Consider the following 16,091-nt stretch of genomic DNA (forward strand, 5'->3'; position numbering starts at 1 on the left):
AAGTTGTAATTAGTCCTTACACTTCTCTTTCTTTCAGCTATACTTGGCTTTTTTCCTTTATTTTAATTTGATCCTTATTAAATATCTAACGGCTTTTGTTATATCCTATCTGATTTAATGTTACTTTTAGTGTTTCTTGGAACTTAAATCTGGTTTGTATCTTATATACTTTTTTTTTTCCGATTTTTCACGAATCATATTATTGTTCTAATATATTCTTTACAGTGTTTCATTAGCTTTTACTTCTATTAATTTTGTCTGTTATAACAAAAGCACTAAAATATTTTATTTTTTGAAATAAATTTGCATATCACACCTTAAATATTCAGTTCACTTAAAACAACCTCATGAATAATACAGTTTAAAATAAAATATTTTACTTCTCATAACAATGGGTTTTACAGCTTACAAGCTTAGGTATTAACATGCATCAGTCTATTTTACTTCAAGGAGTAGTGGTGACTTTTTAGTGAGGTTTGGCTGGTGTTTCTGCTGGTGGATTTACAGGTCTTCTGTCCTGCCTTTCTTTGCAGCTGAACCTGCTGGTGAAGGTGGTGCAGCTTCCCAAGCCACGTCCAGGACTGAGGCTGTGGGAGATGCTGAGGGTGGGTCAAGGCCTTTCCCCTGGGAGAGCTGCCAGCTCAGAGCCCAAAGCTGGGCCAGGGGGGCATTGCTGCAGGTGCCAGCACAGAACCATGCACGTGTGTGCCCTCGCCCTGCACGATCCCCTCACCGCTCCTGTGGCTCAGTGGTGCCCGAGCAGATCAGCAGAGATGGCAGAAGCTTCTGTGGCTGTTGAGTTACAGGTGTGCCTGCAGGGAGGACTTCTCCAGCTCCTTTGCTGATTCCTACACAGAAGCCTGGCAACCATCGCAGGGGTGAGTAGTGTGTCCGTGCTGACCCCACAGGCTGAGCCTTGCTTTTGTAGGATCCATTCCTGGGAAATGGAATTCTGTTGCTCTAAGGTCCTCCGAGGGGGAAGGACCAAGCTACAGGACACCAGAAACCCCATGATGCATCCGAAAACATGAGTCAAATGCTGAAGGAAATGCAGCAGGCAGGAGAAGGTGGGTGCATTTCCCTCATGCTTCCCCTGGGTCTCAGCATCTGGGGGCTTTGGCTGCGCATCTGGACACGCCGTGCCTGGCACAGTGGGAAGGGATCCATGGCAGCTTCGCTGCCCCGCTGCTGCTTTCACGCCCTGCAGGGCTGTTTCCCAGCCTGGCCTGGCTGCAGCTTCTGCCCAGCCCCTGCAGGAAGGCATTTGGCATTAGCTGATAGGGCCGCCTAATTGCACCACAGGCCTGAAATCCCCTGCAATTTTCCAGTCGCCGGGTAGAATAGAAAGGGCACCAGTTTGGAGAAGGGAGGGCCCTGGCCTTCCCAAAATGTTTATAGAGATTTCCTGATTCTTAACCATGTCTTTGACAAGCATTCCCTCCTGAAGACGCCACCTCCCCAGTGGGGAACTGCCCCACCTGATCCAGCTGTCCCTCTTCCTTTCTCCAGAAGTGGATGCAGAGGCTGGACATAAGGCGGCGTTTCCCAGAGGAAGCAGTGGTTCCGTGCCAGCCTCTGCTGCAGGAAGAGAGGCGATGCCAGGCACAGGCACAGGAGGTAATTGCTGTGCCTCTGGGCCTGAGCCCGGCTGAGGCTTGAGCTGCTCTCGCTGCTGCCTGGCAGTGCAAGGACAGCCTGGACTAGAGCGGCACAGCCCAGGGGAATTATCCCGAGCAGGCTCAGGGCACTCAGGTGCTGAGCAGTCCTGCTGGGGTCCCTCCATGGGAGACATGTCCTGAAACCTGGCAGTGACTGCATGGGGTGCCCATGGTGGGGAAAGGACAGAGGGGGAGAGCAAGGCTCCAGTGTGTCCTGAGAGGGCCTGGCTGTTTGCCCTTGGGATCTGGGAGCTGTCCCAGCAGAAGGAGGGCAGGAGGGACTGTAGGAGGGAGGGATGGATACCTGTGGCACTGCCTGCTGCAGTTTTCCCCAGGGTTTTAGAGAGGATTTCCTCTGTGTCTGAGGGAGAGAACCCGGGGGCCCTGCGCTGCTCCAGCCACCCCTCCCAGGGATGTTGCTGAGGGCAGGGAAAGAGTGTGGAGAGTGACCAGGAGGCAGCCCAGAGCACCCCAGGCCCCTGTGCACCTTTGGCCATGTCTATTCACATCCGGCTCCCACAGCCTTAGCCGACCCCCTTGCAGTGCCCAGTTCCCTGTGGCAGAAGGGGATCCCAGCACACCCTGGAAAGTGTTCTCATCTGTGCTCTGTTCTAGCTGAGGTTGCTGGGAAGGCTTCTCCATCAGCTTGGATGAATAAAGTTTTGAAGCCCTTGGAGCCTCCTGCAGGTATGTTCTCAGTGTGCCACCAAGGAAGAATTGTAGACAGGCGGGCAGGAACCAGGTGACAGAAGCTGTTGTGGCTGTTGTGTTACAGTTGTGTCTGCAGGGAGGACTTCTCCAGCTTCTCCAGCTCCTACCTTGGATGCTATACGCAAGCCCAGCTCCCATCACAGTGGTGAGTAGTGTGTCCCTGCTGACCTCAAAGGCTGAGCCTTGCTTTTGTAGGATCCATTCCTGGGAAATGGAAATATTTTTCTCTAAGGTACTCCAACAGGGAAAGTCCAAGATAGAACAGATAAGATGTCCATGCAACCATCCAAACAGATGAGGCAAGAGCTGAAGGAACCCCTGCAGACAAGACAAGGTGGGTGCATTTCCCTCATGCTTCCCCTGGGACGCAGCAGCCGGGGGCTTTGGCTGCGCATCTGGACACGCCGTGCCCGGCACAGCGGGAAGGGATACATGGCAGCCTCGCTGCCCCACTGCTGCTTTCACGCCCTGCAGGGCTGTTTCCCAGCCTGGCCTGGCTGCAGCTTCTGCCCAGCCTCTGCCGGAAGGCATTTGGCATCAGCTGTCAGGCAGCCCAAACTGTAACACACCCTGAGATCCCCCACTATATCCAGCCCTCCAGATTAAGAAAAGGGTGGCTGTTTGGAGGTGGAAGTGCTCTCATCATGCCACCATAACCTGGCCATTTTCCTGCTCCATAAATTTCAGAAATATTACCTCTGATGCCACCGCCCAAGTGGGGAACAGCTCCATCTGATGTAGCTGTCTCCCTTCTTTTGTCAAGAGATGGGCATAATGCTTCAGTGGAAGGTGGCATTTCCTGAAGGAAGCACTCCATATTCGGTGCCAGCCCCTGCTGCAGGAAGGAAGGCAAAGCCAGACACGGACACAGGCACAGCAGGTAATTGCTGTGCCGGGCTCAGCCCTGGCTGGGGCTGTGTGGCAGCAGCTCTTCCCCCAGGGCCTGCCCTTGCCCAGCCCGGCAGCAGCCAAAGCTGGAGGCGCCTTGGCTTCCAGGCCTCTGGAGCTCGTTCAGAGCCCCGGGGAAACGGGACTGGTGCAGCAACATCCCTCGTGCTGCAGCTGCTGTGGAGCTGGCCCTGAGTGCCCAGAGGCCCAAGGCACAGGAGCAGCCCCGAGCGGGAGCCCTGCCGCCAGCCCAGGGCCAGAGCCAGCCCTGGCACACAATGGAAACAGTTCTCATCTTGGTTTGCTTCCAGACTGGGATGCTGGGAAGGATTCTCCATTAGCCTGGCGCTCTGAAGTTGTGAAGCACTCTGAGCATTCTGCAGGTATGTTCTCACTGTCCCAACAAGGCGTAATGTTTGACTGACTGGTCAGGACCAGGTGACAGAAGCTTCTGTGGCTGTTGTGTTACAGATGTGTCTGCAGGGACGACTTCACCAACTCCTACCTTGGATACTGCACAAAAGCCGAGCTCCCATCACAGGGGTGAGTAGTGTGTCCCTGCTGACCCCAAAGGCTGAGCCCTGCTTTTGTGGGGTCCATTCCTGGGAAATGGAACTACTTTCTCTTCAGGTCCTCCGACAGGAGAGACCAAAGACATGGCAGGCAAGAAATTCCAGGACCCATTAGAAATCATGTGGCAAATGCTGAAGGAATGTCTGCAGAGGAGGCAAGGTGGGTGCATTTCCCTCATGCTTCCCCTGGCACACAGGAGCCGGGGGCTTTGGCTGCACATCTGGACACGCCGTGCCTGGCACAGCAGGAAGCGATCCATGGCAGCCTCGCTGCCCCACTGCTGCTTTCACGCCCTGCAGGGCTGTTTCCCAGCCTGGCCTGGCTGCAGCTTCTGCCCAGCCTCTGCAGGAAGGCATTTGGCATCAGCTGACAGGCAGCCCCAATTGCACCACAGTCCATGCCCACTCTCAGATCCCCTGCAAATTCCTTCTGTCCAGGCAGATCAGATGTTGGGGCTGTTTGGGGAAGGAAGCAGTCTTGGGTTGTCCCAATATCCTGGGTGTTTTCTGATCCTTATCCATTCCTTTCACAAGTGATGCCTCACCTTCCCCATTCCCAGCGAGGAATGTTTCCATCTGATCCAGCTGTCTCTTTTCCATTTTCCAGAAATGAAAGGAGAGCCTGTGCAGAAGGAAGCATTTCGTGGAGGAAGCAGTGGTTCCGTGCCAGCCTCTTCTGCAGGAAGGGAGGCCATGCCAGGCACAGGCCCAGGAGGTAATTGCTGTGCCTCTGGGCCTGAGCCCTGCTGAGGCTTGAGCTGCCCTCTCTGCTGCTTGGCAGTGCGGGCACAGCCTGGACTAGAGCGGCACAGCCCAGGGGAATTATCCCGAGCAGGCTCAGGGCACTCGGGTCCTGAGCAGTCCTGCTGGGGTCCCTCCATGGGAGACACGTCCTGAAACCTGGCAGTGACTGCATGGGGTGCCCATGGTGGGGAAAGGACAGAGGGGGAGAGCAAGGCTCCAGTGTGTCCTGAGAGGGCCTGGCTGTTTGCCCTTGGGATCTGGGAGCTGTCCCAGCAGAAGGAGGGCAGGAGAGAGTGTAGGAGGGAGGGATGGATAGCTGTGGCACTGCCTGCTGCAGTTTTCCCCAGGGCTTTAGGGAGGATTTTCTGTGAGTTTGAGGGAGAGAGCCCCAGGGCCCTGCGTTATTCCAGCCACCCCTCCCAGGGTTGTTGCTGAGGGCAGGGAAAGAGTGTGGAGAGTGACCAGGAGCCAGCCCAGAGCTCCCCAGGCCCCTGGGCAGCTTTGGCCATGTCCATTCCCATCTGGGTCCCATAGCCTTACCCGACTCCCTTGCAGTGCCCTTTTGCCTGTAGCATTTAGGGGTTCCCAGCATGCCACAGATATGGTTCTGATCTCTGCTCCCTTTTAGACTGGAATTGTGACATGGGTTTTCAGGAAGTCCTGATGAAGGATGGTTTGAAGTTCCTGGAGGATGCTGGAGGCAAGTTTTCATTCTGCCTTTCCTGAGTGAATAATCAGGATCAATGCAACAAAAGCTCATTTATAGACCCTTTCCCTTAACATTATGTAAGGGCTGAAGGATTCTGAGAATCTTTCCCTGCTCCCTTCTGGAGGCCTGAGGAATCCCACAGGATCGCTGTCAGTGGGAGGAAGGAGCATTGATCTTTCAGTCCTCCTCCCGTGTGCTGTGCCAGTGTGTCCTTCCGTGTGCTCTGTGCAGTCAAAGAGAAGAGCAGAGAGGGAAGGGGCCGGGCCCAGGGCTGTGCCCCGGGGCTGAGCCTTGTGGGCAGCCTGAGGATCTCCTGCAGTGCCACAGGAGCTCTTCTGTCCTGCCTTTCTTTGCAGCTGAACCTGCCGGTGAAGGTCCCACATCCAGGACAGAGGCTCTGGGAGATGCTGAGGGTAGGTCAAGGCCTTTCCCCTGGGAGAGCTGCCAGCTCAGAGCCCAAAGCTGGGCCAGGGGGGCATTGCTGCAGGTGCCAGCACAGAACCATGCACGTGTGTGCCCGCACCCTGCACGATCCCCTCACCGCTCCTGCGGCTCAGTGGTGCCCGTGCAGATCAGCAGAGATGGCAGAAGCTTCTGTGGCTGTTGAGTTACAGGTGTGTCTGCAGGGAGGATTTCTCAGGCTCCAGGGCTGGATGCTTGGCCCCAACCCAGCTCCCATGGCAGGGGTGAGTAGTGTGTCGCTTCTGACCTCACAGGCTGAGCCCTGCTTTTGTGGTATCCATTCCTGGGAAATGGAACTACTTTCTCTTAAGGTCCTCCAAAAGGAAAGACCCAAGATACTGCAGCCAAAACATCTCATGAGGCAGATGAATTCCTGAGACAAACACAGAAGCAAGCACCCCGAGGACAAGGTGGGTGCGTTTCCCTCATGCTCCCCCTGAGACTCAGCAGCCGGGGGCTTTGGCTGCACATCTGGACATGCCGTGCCCGGCAGAGCAGGAAGGGATCCATGGCAGCCTCGCTGCCCCGCTGCTGCTTTGACGCCCTGCAGGGCTGTTTCCCAGCCTGGCCTTGCTGCAATTCCTCCCCAGCCTCTGCAGGATGGAATTTGGCATTAGCTGATAGGGTGCCCCAACTGTACTGTGGGCCTGAGATCCCCTGCCATTTCCCAGTCTCTGAGAAGATCAGGAGGTGCAGCAGTTTGCACAAGGGAGTGCACTGGCCCAGCCCCAGTTACCTGGGCTTTTTCCTGATCTTTACCTGTGACTTAGAAAAGCATTGCCTCATGAAGGTGCCACCTCCCCAGTGGGGAATATTTCCATTTGATCCAGTTGTCCCTTTTTTCCTTTTTCAAGTGATGGACCAAAAGGCTGTTCAGGAGGAGGAACACCCAGGGAGAAGCAGTGGCTCATTGGCAGCCCCTGCTGCAGGAAGGAAAGTGATGGCAGAGACGGGCACAGGCACAGCAGGTAATTGCTGTGCCGGGCTCAGCCCTGGCCGGGGCTGTGTGGCAGCAGCTCTTCCCCCAGGGCCTGCCCTTTCCTGGCCCGGCAGCAGCCAAAGCTGGAGGCGCCTCGGCTTCCAGGCCTCTGGAGCTGGTTCAGAGCCCCGGGGAAATGGGACTGGTGCAGCAACGTCCCTGGCGCTGCATCTGCTGTGGAGCTGGCCCTGAGTGCCCAGAGGCCCAAGGCACAGGAGCAGCCCCGAGCGGGAGCCCAGCCGCCAGCCCAGGGCCAGAGCCAGCCCTGACTCCCGACTGGGCAGGGGCTGCGCTGGGTCCTGACAGGGCCTGAGCCTGTCCCCTGGGGCTGGGGGAGCTGTCACGGGGCAGGGAGGGCCAGGGGTGGCAGTGGCTGCTCAGGGATGGCTTTGGCCCGTGTCCCTGGCAGCAGCCACTGCCCAAGCAGCTGCGCTGCCCCCGGGCTCTCCTCCCGGCCTGCTGGGCTTTGTTGGCTGGCACAGCCTGTGCCAAGGGCCGGCAAGGTGCCTGCAGGCCCCAGCTCTGGGGGAAACAGAGAACGTCCTGCCCGTATTCACCGTGCTGCCAGCTCAGCAGTGCAGCACAGCACGGGCTCACGCTCCCCATTGCTCCCACAGATGCAGCCAGCATCACAAGACCTGCTCCCAATGCCCAGAAGGGAATTGGTTTCTGCCAGGGAACACACTGCTGGCTAGAGTTAATGACAAGCCAGGCTTTTCTATGGCATGCCGGGCATTGGGCATGCCATATAAAAGCCTTTAAGGATGGCAGTAGGCCAGGGTCCCTCATGTGGCACACCAGCTGGAGGGGGGGTTTTGTAGGTGTTGGGTTTTGCAGGAAGGCATGCAGGGCTTTGCGTCCTTTGTAGAGTGGTGCATGGGGCTGGGGTTCCTCGTGAGGTTCTCAGGGGATTTGAGATCTCTTCTGTGGCATACAGGGGACTGTAGACATCCGTAAGGCTGGCAGGGGCTTGAGTTCCTCGTGATTAACGTGGTGGTTTAGTGCTTGCCGTCAAGGCCTGGAGAGGAGCTGAGTCCTTCCTAAGGTGGGCAGGAGGCTGTGGTCTTTTGTGAGGCACACAAGGCTGCCCTGGGGTCTCTGCATTGGTGTGCACGGATTCTCTGCGAGGCACAGAGGGATATTTTGGGGTCTCTGCTGAGGGGTGCAGGGATCCCTCAGGAGGCATAAAGGAGTCTTGATGGTCTCTACTAAGGTGTGCAGGGATCCCTCATGAGATGTGCAGCGGGGTTTGTCAGTCTCCTCAGCGCAGCAAAGGGCCACTCTGGGTGGAGGCTGTGCAAAGTGGGCAGAAAGCTTCCTGCCAAGCCTTGCGGCCGGCAGGCGGGCGGAGCCCATCCTTGGGGGTCGGGCGGGGCCTCTGGAGCCGCCGCGCCCTTGTCGGGCAGGTCCCGGCCCCGGCGGGGAAGGGCCGCGGCCCCGGGCTCCGGCGGCGCTGCCGAGCAGCGGCGGAGGCACAACAAGGGCCCCGCTCCGGCCTGGCCCTGTGCTGCAGCCGAGCACAGGGACAGCCACGGCCGCTCCCTGCGCCACAGGCGGCACCGGGGCTGCAGCTGAGGCCGTGCCTGCTGCCACTGAGGAAGGAGCTCCTTGCAATGCCCACTTCCCTAAAGCACGTGGGCAAGCCAGCACAGCATGGAAACGCTTCTGAACTGTGCTCCCATGGACACTGGGATCGAGAGATGGATTGACTGGAAGTCCTGGTCCGTCACTGTGTGGAGATCACGCTGCATGCTGGAGGCAACTTCTCGATGCCCCTTTGCTGAGAGAACAATCACAGATTAGTAGTTGTGGCCAAGAGCATCCCCAGGGGCATGGGGCAGAGGCAGAGGGAGGTGGGGAGGAGAAAGAGCAGGGCCGAGGTTGCCCTTGAAAGGCAGAGGCGCTGTGGGGCCTGCTCCTGGCCAGGGACCCTGCCCAGAGCTGTGCCCTGCTGGCCGGGGCCTTGAGGGGCAGCTGTCCAGCTGGGCCCAGCTGTGCCAGCAGCTCCAGCCGTGCTGGGGAGCCTTGCCAGCTCGGGGCCCTGCTGTGCACGAGGGTCCCTGTGTGCCACTGGCAGCTGGGGCCTCAGCCACCTCCTCTCTCCACAGGAGCGTCTCTGCAGCTTCACAAGACCGGCCAAAGAGTTCCATCAGGGAGACCTGTACCTGCACCTGCGCCTCTCATCAGCCATCCCTAAGCCATGTCCAAAATCCCTGCCACAGCTGCATTATCAGCTTGTTGCTAGGGACATAGTGCCACCACCCTGAACAGGAGCCTCTGTCCCCAAAGTGCTGGCCCTGGTGTCTTTTGCAGTGAGCAAGGGAGTGAGGGAAGCCATGACAAACATTAGCAATGTCCGTTGCTTTTACTGTGCCCAACTTGGACATTTCCAGAAAGACTGTCCTCACCTTCCTGTTGGGCAATTTATTAACTATGTTCCACCTCCTAGGCCTCCTCCTTTCCAACAGCCCTATCGGCCCACATACAACTTTCAGCAGCAATATTATCAGCCGACCCAGGGAAATGCTTAGCAGAGCATGGGGCCACGCCGCGCGACATCAGCAAATTACCGGCCTTGCCTGCAAAACCCACCTCAGCTGCCAGCCATCCAGGAGTCCCCCGCCCCAACAGGCTCCTCGCAGAGGACCGCAGTCATGAGGACGGACTCCAGTTGTTCCGCAGAACCCGGAACTTTCCCCAAAGCCTCTGACCAATGTTAGTAAGTTCTGTCCATCTGCTTTTCCCCGACGAAGATCTAGTTTGAGTTCCAGCTGGGTACCTTGAGCCCCCTTTCCACCCTCAACCAACTACAGTCCTGCTGTTTGGGGACAGTGAACACACTCCAGATCAGGTAAGTATATTACCAGAAGTTGTGACTGTAAATCCAGGCAATGAAATTACTGTGTCAGTTGTTTGTTACAATCCACCATTTACATTGTTGAAATTTGCACCTTTTGCACAAATGTTAATTTTAACCGGCCAGGATTCAGAGGTTGAACCTGATTCAAATTTTGATGCGTTTGCATGTCACTAGATTTGTAAAGACAAACCCCTGATTGATTCTTGTATTTCCAAAAATGGGAAATCCATTGAACTTCATCTCATGGCTGACACAGGAGTGGACGTTACTATCCTCCCCAGGGCAAAGTGGCCCCGCGACTGGGCACTGGTGTCCCCTTGTGGCACAATCTCCAGTGTTGGTGGAGCTGTCAATTCCATGCAAAGTCCTCATCTTGTAAGCGTAGAGGGGCCTGAGGGGCAAGTCTCCACCATCTGACCATTTGTCGTGTCATCCAATATCTCCCTATTTGGCAGGGATGTTTTATCCCAGTGAGGTGCCTGCCTTTATATCCCTGACCCCAAGTGGGATTTTTGGCACGGGCCACTGCAGAGCGAATTTCCCCACCATTGAATTGGAAAACCGATGTTCCGATGTGGGTGGATCAGTGGCCCCTCCCATCAGACAAATTAAATGCGCTCATCGAATCAGTCAAGGAGCAAGAACAACTCGGGCAATTAGTTCCATCAACTAGCCCGTGAAATACCTCAGATTTTGTCATCCGAAAGCTTGGCAAAAGCAGTTGGCGTCTGCTCCAAGACCTTCAAAAAATTAATGAGGTTATTGAGGATATGGTCCCCTTCAGCCTGGCCTCCCCTCCCCTTCTATGCTTCCCCACGATTGGCAGCTTGCTGTCCTTGCTATCAAGGACTGCTTCTTTAACATCCCACTTTACCCAGGAGATGCCCTCAGATTTGCATTTTCAGTACCATCTCTGAACAGAAGTGAGACTTTTAAAAGGTATCAATGGGTATCAATCCTCAAGGATTGAAAAACTGCCCCGTGTTATGCCAAATGTAGGTTGCTCAGGTTTTATCACCTGTCAGGAATCAGTTTCCTGAAGCTATCATAGTCCATTACATGGATGACATACTTATTTGTGCTGCCACCAAAAGTTACCTTAGTGCCGCTCTCGAAAAGACTGTTTCTACTATTGAGAAAGCAGGTTTTGTAATTGCTCAGGACAAAATACAAATGTCAGCACTGTGGAGATACCTTGGGTATCTCATCACTGGGAGAACTGTAACACCACAGATTTTTTCTATAAATGAACAGCCACAGGCTCTAGAGCACATTCAACGCATTTGTGGGATCATCACTTGGGTCCGGCCTTTGCTCGGCTTGACAAGGCAAGAGCTGGCTCCACTGTTCTCCTTGCTGAGGAAAGACACCGACCCCACAGCCCCACAGACCCTGACACCAGAGGCAGAGGAAACATTGCAGAAAGTAGCAGAGGCAATGAGGACACGACAGGCTGAACAGGTCAGAAAAAACCTTACGATTTAATTTGTCATCCTGGGAAAGTGCCCACACTTTCATGGGCTCCTATTTCAGTGGGACACAACACAGAAAGACCCACTCATCATACTCGAGTGGTTGTTTCTCCCACATCAGCCTGCGAAAACAGTGTATACACCATCAGAGTTGCTAGCAAAATTAATTGCCAAAAGTCACCATCGCCTCTGAAGCCCCGTAGGCTGTGATCCCTCATGCATTTACCTGCCTTTGAAGTTAGGTCAATTGGACGCCTTATTAAAAACAAATGAAAACATCCAAATTGCTTTAGATAGCTATCTCGGGAAAGTCTCAATTCACTACCCAAAGCACAAATTATTCAAAGATTCGTTCCATGTAGTTCCAAAAACTTTCCAAAGTCATCTTCCTATTAAAGGCGCTGTCACAGTGTTCACTGATGGGGCTGGCAGGTCCCACAGATTGGTATTTACCTGGAAAGACATGAACACTCAAAAGTGGGAATCTGATGTTCAGACCATCGAAGGTTCCCCCCAGATTGCAGAGCTTTTTGCAGTTGTGAGTGCCTTCAGGATATTCCAGCAACCATTTAACTTAGTGACTGATTCATCTTATGTTGCCGGGATAGCTGATGGAGCAGAGCATGCTCTGCTCAAAGACATGCAAAACAAACAGCTGTTTTCCTTGCTTTCAGAATTCATCTGGCTCATCTCTCATCGAGAGCAACCCTATCATATTCTACATGTAAGATCCCACACTGACATGCCTGGCTTCCTTACTGAGGGGAACCAGAGGGCAGATGCATTGGCAATGACAGTCACCACCACAATTACTTCACCAACTTTACCTGACATTTTTAAACAAGCACAATTGAGCCTCCTGTTCTACCACCAAAACATGCCAGCCCTGGCACGTCAGTTGAAATTGTCACAAGAACAAGCCCGTGCCATTGTAGCCACATGTCCAAATTGCCAATCCCATGCCCTTCCAACAGTATTAACAGGTATCAGTCCTAGGGGACTGAATGCATTTGACCTGTGGCAGTCAGACATTACTCATTACCCATGTTTTGGGAAATTAAAATATATTCACGTATGTATACATACATTTTCTGGTGCAATCTTTGCATCTCTGCATGTAGGAGAGAAAGCCAAAGATGTCACCAAGCACTTTTACATGGCCTTTGCTACCCTAGGAGTTCCAAAAAAGATTAAGACAGATAATGAACCAAGTTACACCTCCAAAGCATTTCAAAATTTTCTCTCAGCTTGGGGAAATCCCCATCCCACCGGCATTCCTCGCAACCCTCAGGGACAATCAATAATAGAAGGCACACACAAAGAAATTAACAACCTGTTAGGTTTACAAAAAGATTCTGCCCTTTTAATGACACCTCAAGAAAGACTCTGCAAAGCACTATATGTGCTCACTTTTCTTAACTGCCATTCAAAAGAGCCAAATCCTCCAATCCTTTGGCATTTGCATAACAACACATTTGCCCATCTCAAAGAACGCCCACCTGTGCTCATCAGAGACCCTGAGTCCCACCAAATTAAAGGTCCTTTTCCACTAATAACCTGGGGCCAAGGGTACGTGTGCGTTTCAACAGAAACAGGGCCGAACTGGATTCCAGGCCACTTTGTCAAACCCTACCAGGATGCAGATCAGCCTGCTGACCCACCCAGGAAAAGCCAAGCTGCATCTGATCAGCCAGACACCGCAGCAGATGCAGTCGCTTGGAAGCATCGGAAGAAGAAGACCAGAATTCCCAACATTGTAGCACAAACTCTCATCACAAAAAAATATTTTCCCCTCTCATACCTTGCTGCAGAACCCATCCTTTCCTCCCAACTATCCCTATCCCTTTTCCCACATACCTTGCCCCCAACCCATCCCACAAGTCCCCACGCCTCTCTTTCCTGCTTGTGTCCTACGATTATTAGAAAAGGGGGAGGGTGAGGAGAGTGACTGAAAGAGTGTACAGAAATTTAATGTTATATGTTTCTCTTGCTATTTGCTACAGCAAAATCACCCTGGAAGGCCACCCGGGAAAGAATGAAATTCAAACAAGTGCTTTTCACTGCAATCACCATTCTGCTCCATCCGTGGATAGCAGAAGGGTGGATGGTGCAACAACCGACAGAAGATGTATGGCTGACTCTGGCAAAAACTCTGAAACAAGATAAGATCTGCTTGTCAATGGGCAGCGTGGACAATCCTCTATCTACGTGCCTGGTGGGAAAGCCTCTGTTACAAAAAGATTATCCATATGCAGGGAAGAAACCAAATCCGGTTGATACCTGGGACACCTGGACAAAGATTTTACCACATGCCACATAAGAGCCTCAGGATTTAGTTTTCTTGGGCTCTGCTCCAGCTACATACTGTGTTAGGTTTTTCTATCTACAAAACACACCCATCTGGCATGACTCTCCAATCACAGGCACAGTAATTCAGAAAGATGTAACACCCAATAGCAGAAAGTATAATTCAGCCACATGGTGCAACTATACCTCTAGCACACCATCTGAGTCCAGTGACGTTCCCAGAGTGTCACCGAGAGGCGTGTTTCTTATCTGCGGTGACAGAGTGTGGGCAGGGATCCCATCAAAGATCAAAGGAGGTCCCTGCAGCCTCAAACAGCTGACTGTCCTCACCCCAAACACATCACAAATTATAAATTGGCAGAATCAAGAACGATTGGCACTCAAAAAGAAAACTTGCAGTCAATTCGACCCAAATTGTGATGACAAAATTTACGTTTGGAGCGAATCCAAAAGAGTCTCTGTGTCCATTTTTCTACCTTGGTACGCAGCTGCAAAGGCTCTCGGTGAAATTTCCCACCTGGGGTGTTGGCTCAGCCATCAGGCCAAAGCTGCCTCCGCAGCCCTGTCAGATCTGCTCACGGAAGAAGAAACCACCAGGCACGCCACTCTACAAAATAGAGCTGCCATTGATTTTCTCCTTCTGGCGCACGGTCACAGCTGTCAGGACTTTGCTGGTCTGTGCTGTTTTAATTTAACATCTAAAAGCACCTCCATACATGCCAGCATTCAGCAAATTCAAAACCAAGTGCAAGACCTCATGATGGAGACCAGAGACATCAATGTAGTAGATAAAGCAATCACACAGTGGGGAATCCCCGGGTGGCTTGTACCAATTCTCAAAAATTTGGTGTGGATTTTAGTTGTCATTTTTATGATAATGGTTGCCCTGAGTTGTTTCAAAAGAGCATTGGAAAAGTGACTTGGAAAAATTTATTTAATAAAGAAAGAAGGGGGAGATGTGGGGGTCATGGGTGAGAAAGCTATCTCAGGAATGCCCTGGGAAAGCACCATTGTCTAAGTCAGGGAAAATTCATTCCTTTCCCATGGTTCAAATGCTGTACTCCCTTTCCCACCTCACTCATCCTGTACCCTTTGTATCTTTCATTAGTTACTCCTATGAAAACTTTTCCCCTCCCATCCCCCTCCATGTAGCTCTGTGCACAAAATCTGTAACTTTCCCCAGAGATCTCACACTCGCCCTGGTGTCCCTCTGCTGGTTGTTACCCAAACCTGCTGTCTCTCCGTTCCACCGTGTGTCCGTCAGCCTACCCTCCGTGTTTTCCTATCCTTTTTGGACACTGCAATAAATCAGTTGAAATTATCCAGGACTCGAGCTGCCCTACTTCTATCTGGTAAAGAGAAACATCTAGCTGGGTTCCACCGGGTCAAAATCTTGCCCCTGGCAACCTTTTTCTTATCAATTTCTATGACATCACACACAGTCCTTAAACACACACAGCCATCACCTATATACACTAGTACCGTTTATTGGTTGGTCTCTGGGTGGATCTCAAAGTGGCAAATGCCTTGGTCATTGTCAAGGCATATGTCTTGAGCACTAATCACATTACTGTCACAGATGAATCCCTGTTGTTCTTGAGCAATGCAAGGTTCCAAGTTTACGGTTTGCCATCTCCCCTGGATTTTCCAAGCCCATACCCTGTATTCTGAGGGGTATAATGCTGGCTGCTCGTGACTGAGCCCTAAGGCAGCAATGGCGTGAATAGCGTGAACTGTGCCATTACGCAGAATGAGCACGAAGGCTGTAGCTGTGTTAGTGGGGGGATTATATGTAAAATTACCATGGTCCACCAAGACTGTGAATCTTTCTCAATGTCTGTAGCACTGCCCCAGAAAACCTTTTGCACTTCAGTTGGAAAGTGCCCTTCACTTCCTTCTCTTATGATTAAAGCAGCTGTTGACTGTACCCATAATTGTGTTTGCATATAGCTGAGGGCTAAAGATATGTTATCCTGTGCCCCCTTTAATGTGTCTGCTAGCAAGCTATGGTCTTGATCTTCAATTTCTCTCCATTTCGGCAGCACCCTCGAGACTTGCCACTGACTATTTCCCAATGCCAAAAGAGATGACTGTAAAGGCTGTTTTAATTTTATTGGATGGCTAGCTGCTACAGCTAATTTATTCATTAATATTTCTGAGTCAATCCTATTCAAAACCCCTAGCCCAGTCCCTAACATCTTGGTTAAATCCCTTTGCATTCTGTCTCTGAAGTGCGCTTGTTTTTGTAGCCATCTTGTCCATCCCTTGAAGGATGACCTTATGAAGGAGGAACAAGCTGGCTGAACTGTCGAGATAGTAGTTTGCATTAACAGTTTGACATGTCATAATTCTGGATTAAATAACAGTTGTTGTTGACCCATATTCCTTATTATGTATGGGCCAATTTCATAAACTCTAGGTTCAAGCTTAAATGGCGTATTTTGGGTTTGTGCTTGAGTGCTGGGGTGGGTTGTAACAGGCTTAGCTATAGCATTTATTTTAAATTTGAAAGACAGCCCAATAATGTTGCAGGCCCAGAAGCAAACCATGTCAACAGTTTGTCTTAATGTGAAGTTGTGCCAACAGTCCAATTCATTTGGATGATTGCAAATCTTCCAGTGCTTATTTACACTGATTTGGGTTGCTTTACTATAGGTAGTCCCATTAATCATTCTACACCCTATCTTAATTACCTCCCCCATGGTCCCTTGAAGTCACCACAACCTCTG

At 52.2% G+C, this 16,091-nt stretch overlaps 2 long non-coding RNA genes across 2 annotated transcripts in view; one reads left to right on the forward strand and one right to left on the reverse strand.

Moving 5' to 3' along the window:
• The window catches only part of LOC135307622 (uncharacterized), a 233,518-nt gene that overhangs the window by 99,376 nt on the left and 118,051 nt on the right, over window positions 1–16,091 (reverse strand). The window lies entirely within an intron of this gene.
• On the forward strand, window positions 2,272–3,249 carry LOC135307957 (uncharacterized). Its single transcript, XR_010368523.1, has 4 exons — window positions 2,272–2,345; window positions 2,434–2,514; window positions 2,602–2,703; window positions 3,133–3,249. It is a non-coding gene; the product is annotated as an uncharacterized LOC135307957 (long non-coding RNA).

Source organism: Passer domesticus, chromosome 9, assembly GCF_036417665.1.
Source record: "Passer domesticus isolate bPasDom1 chromosome 9, bPasDom1.hap1, whole genome shotgun sequence".
Classification (NCBI taxonomy): Eukaryota; Metazoa; Chordata; class Aves; order Passeriformes; family Passeridae; genus Passer; species Passer domesticus.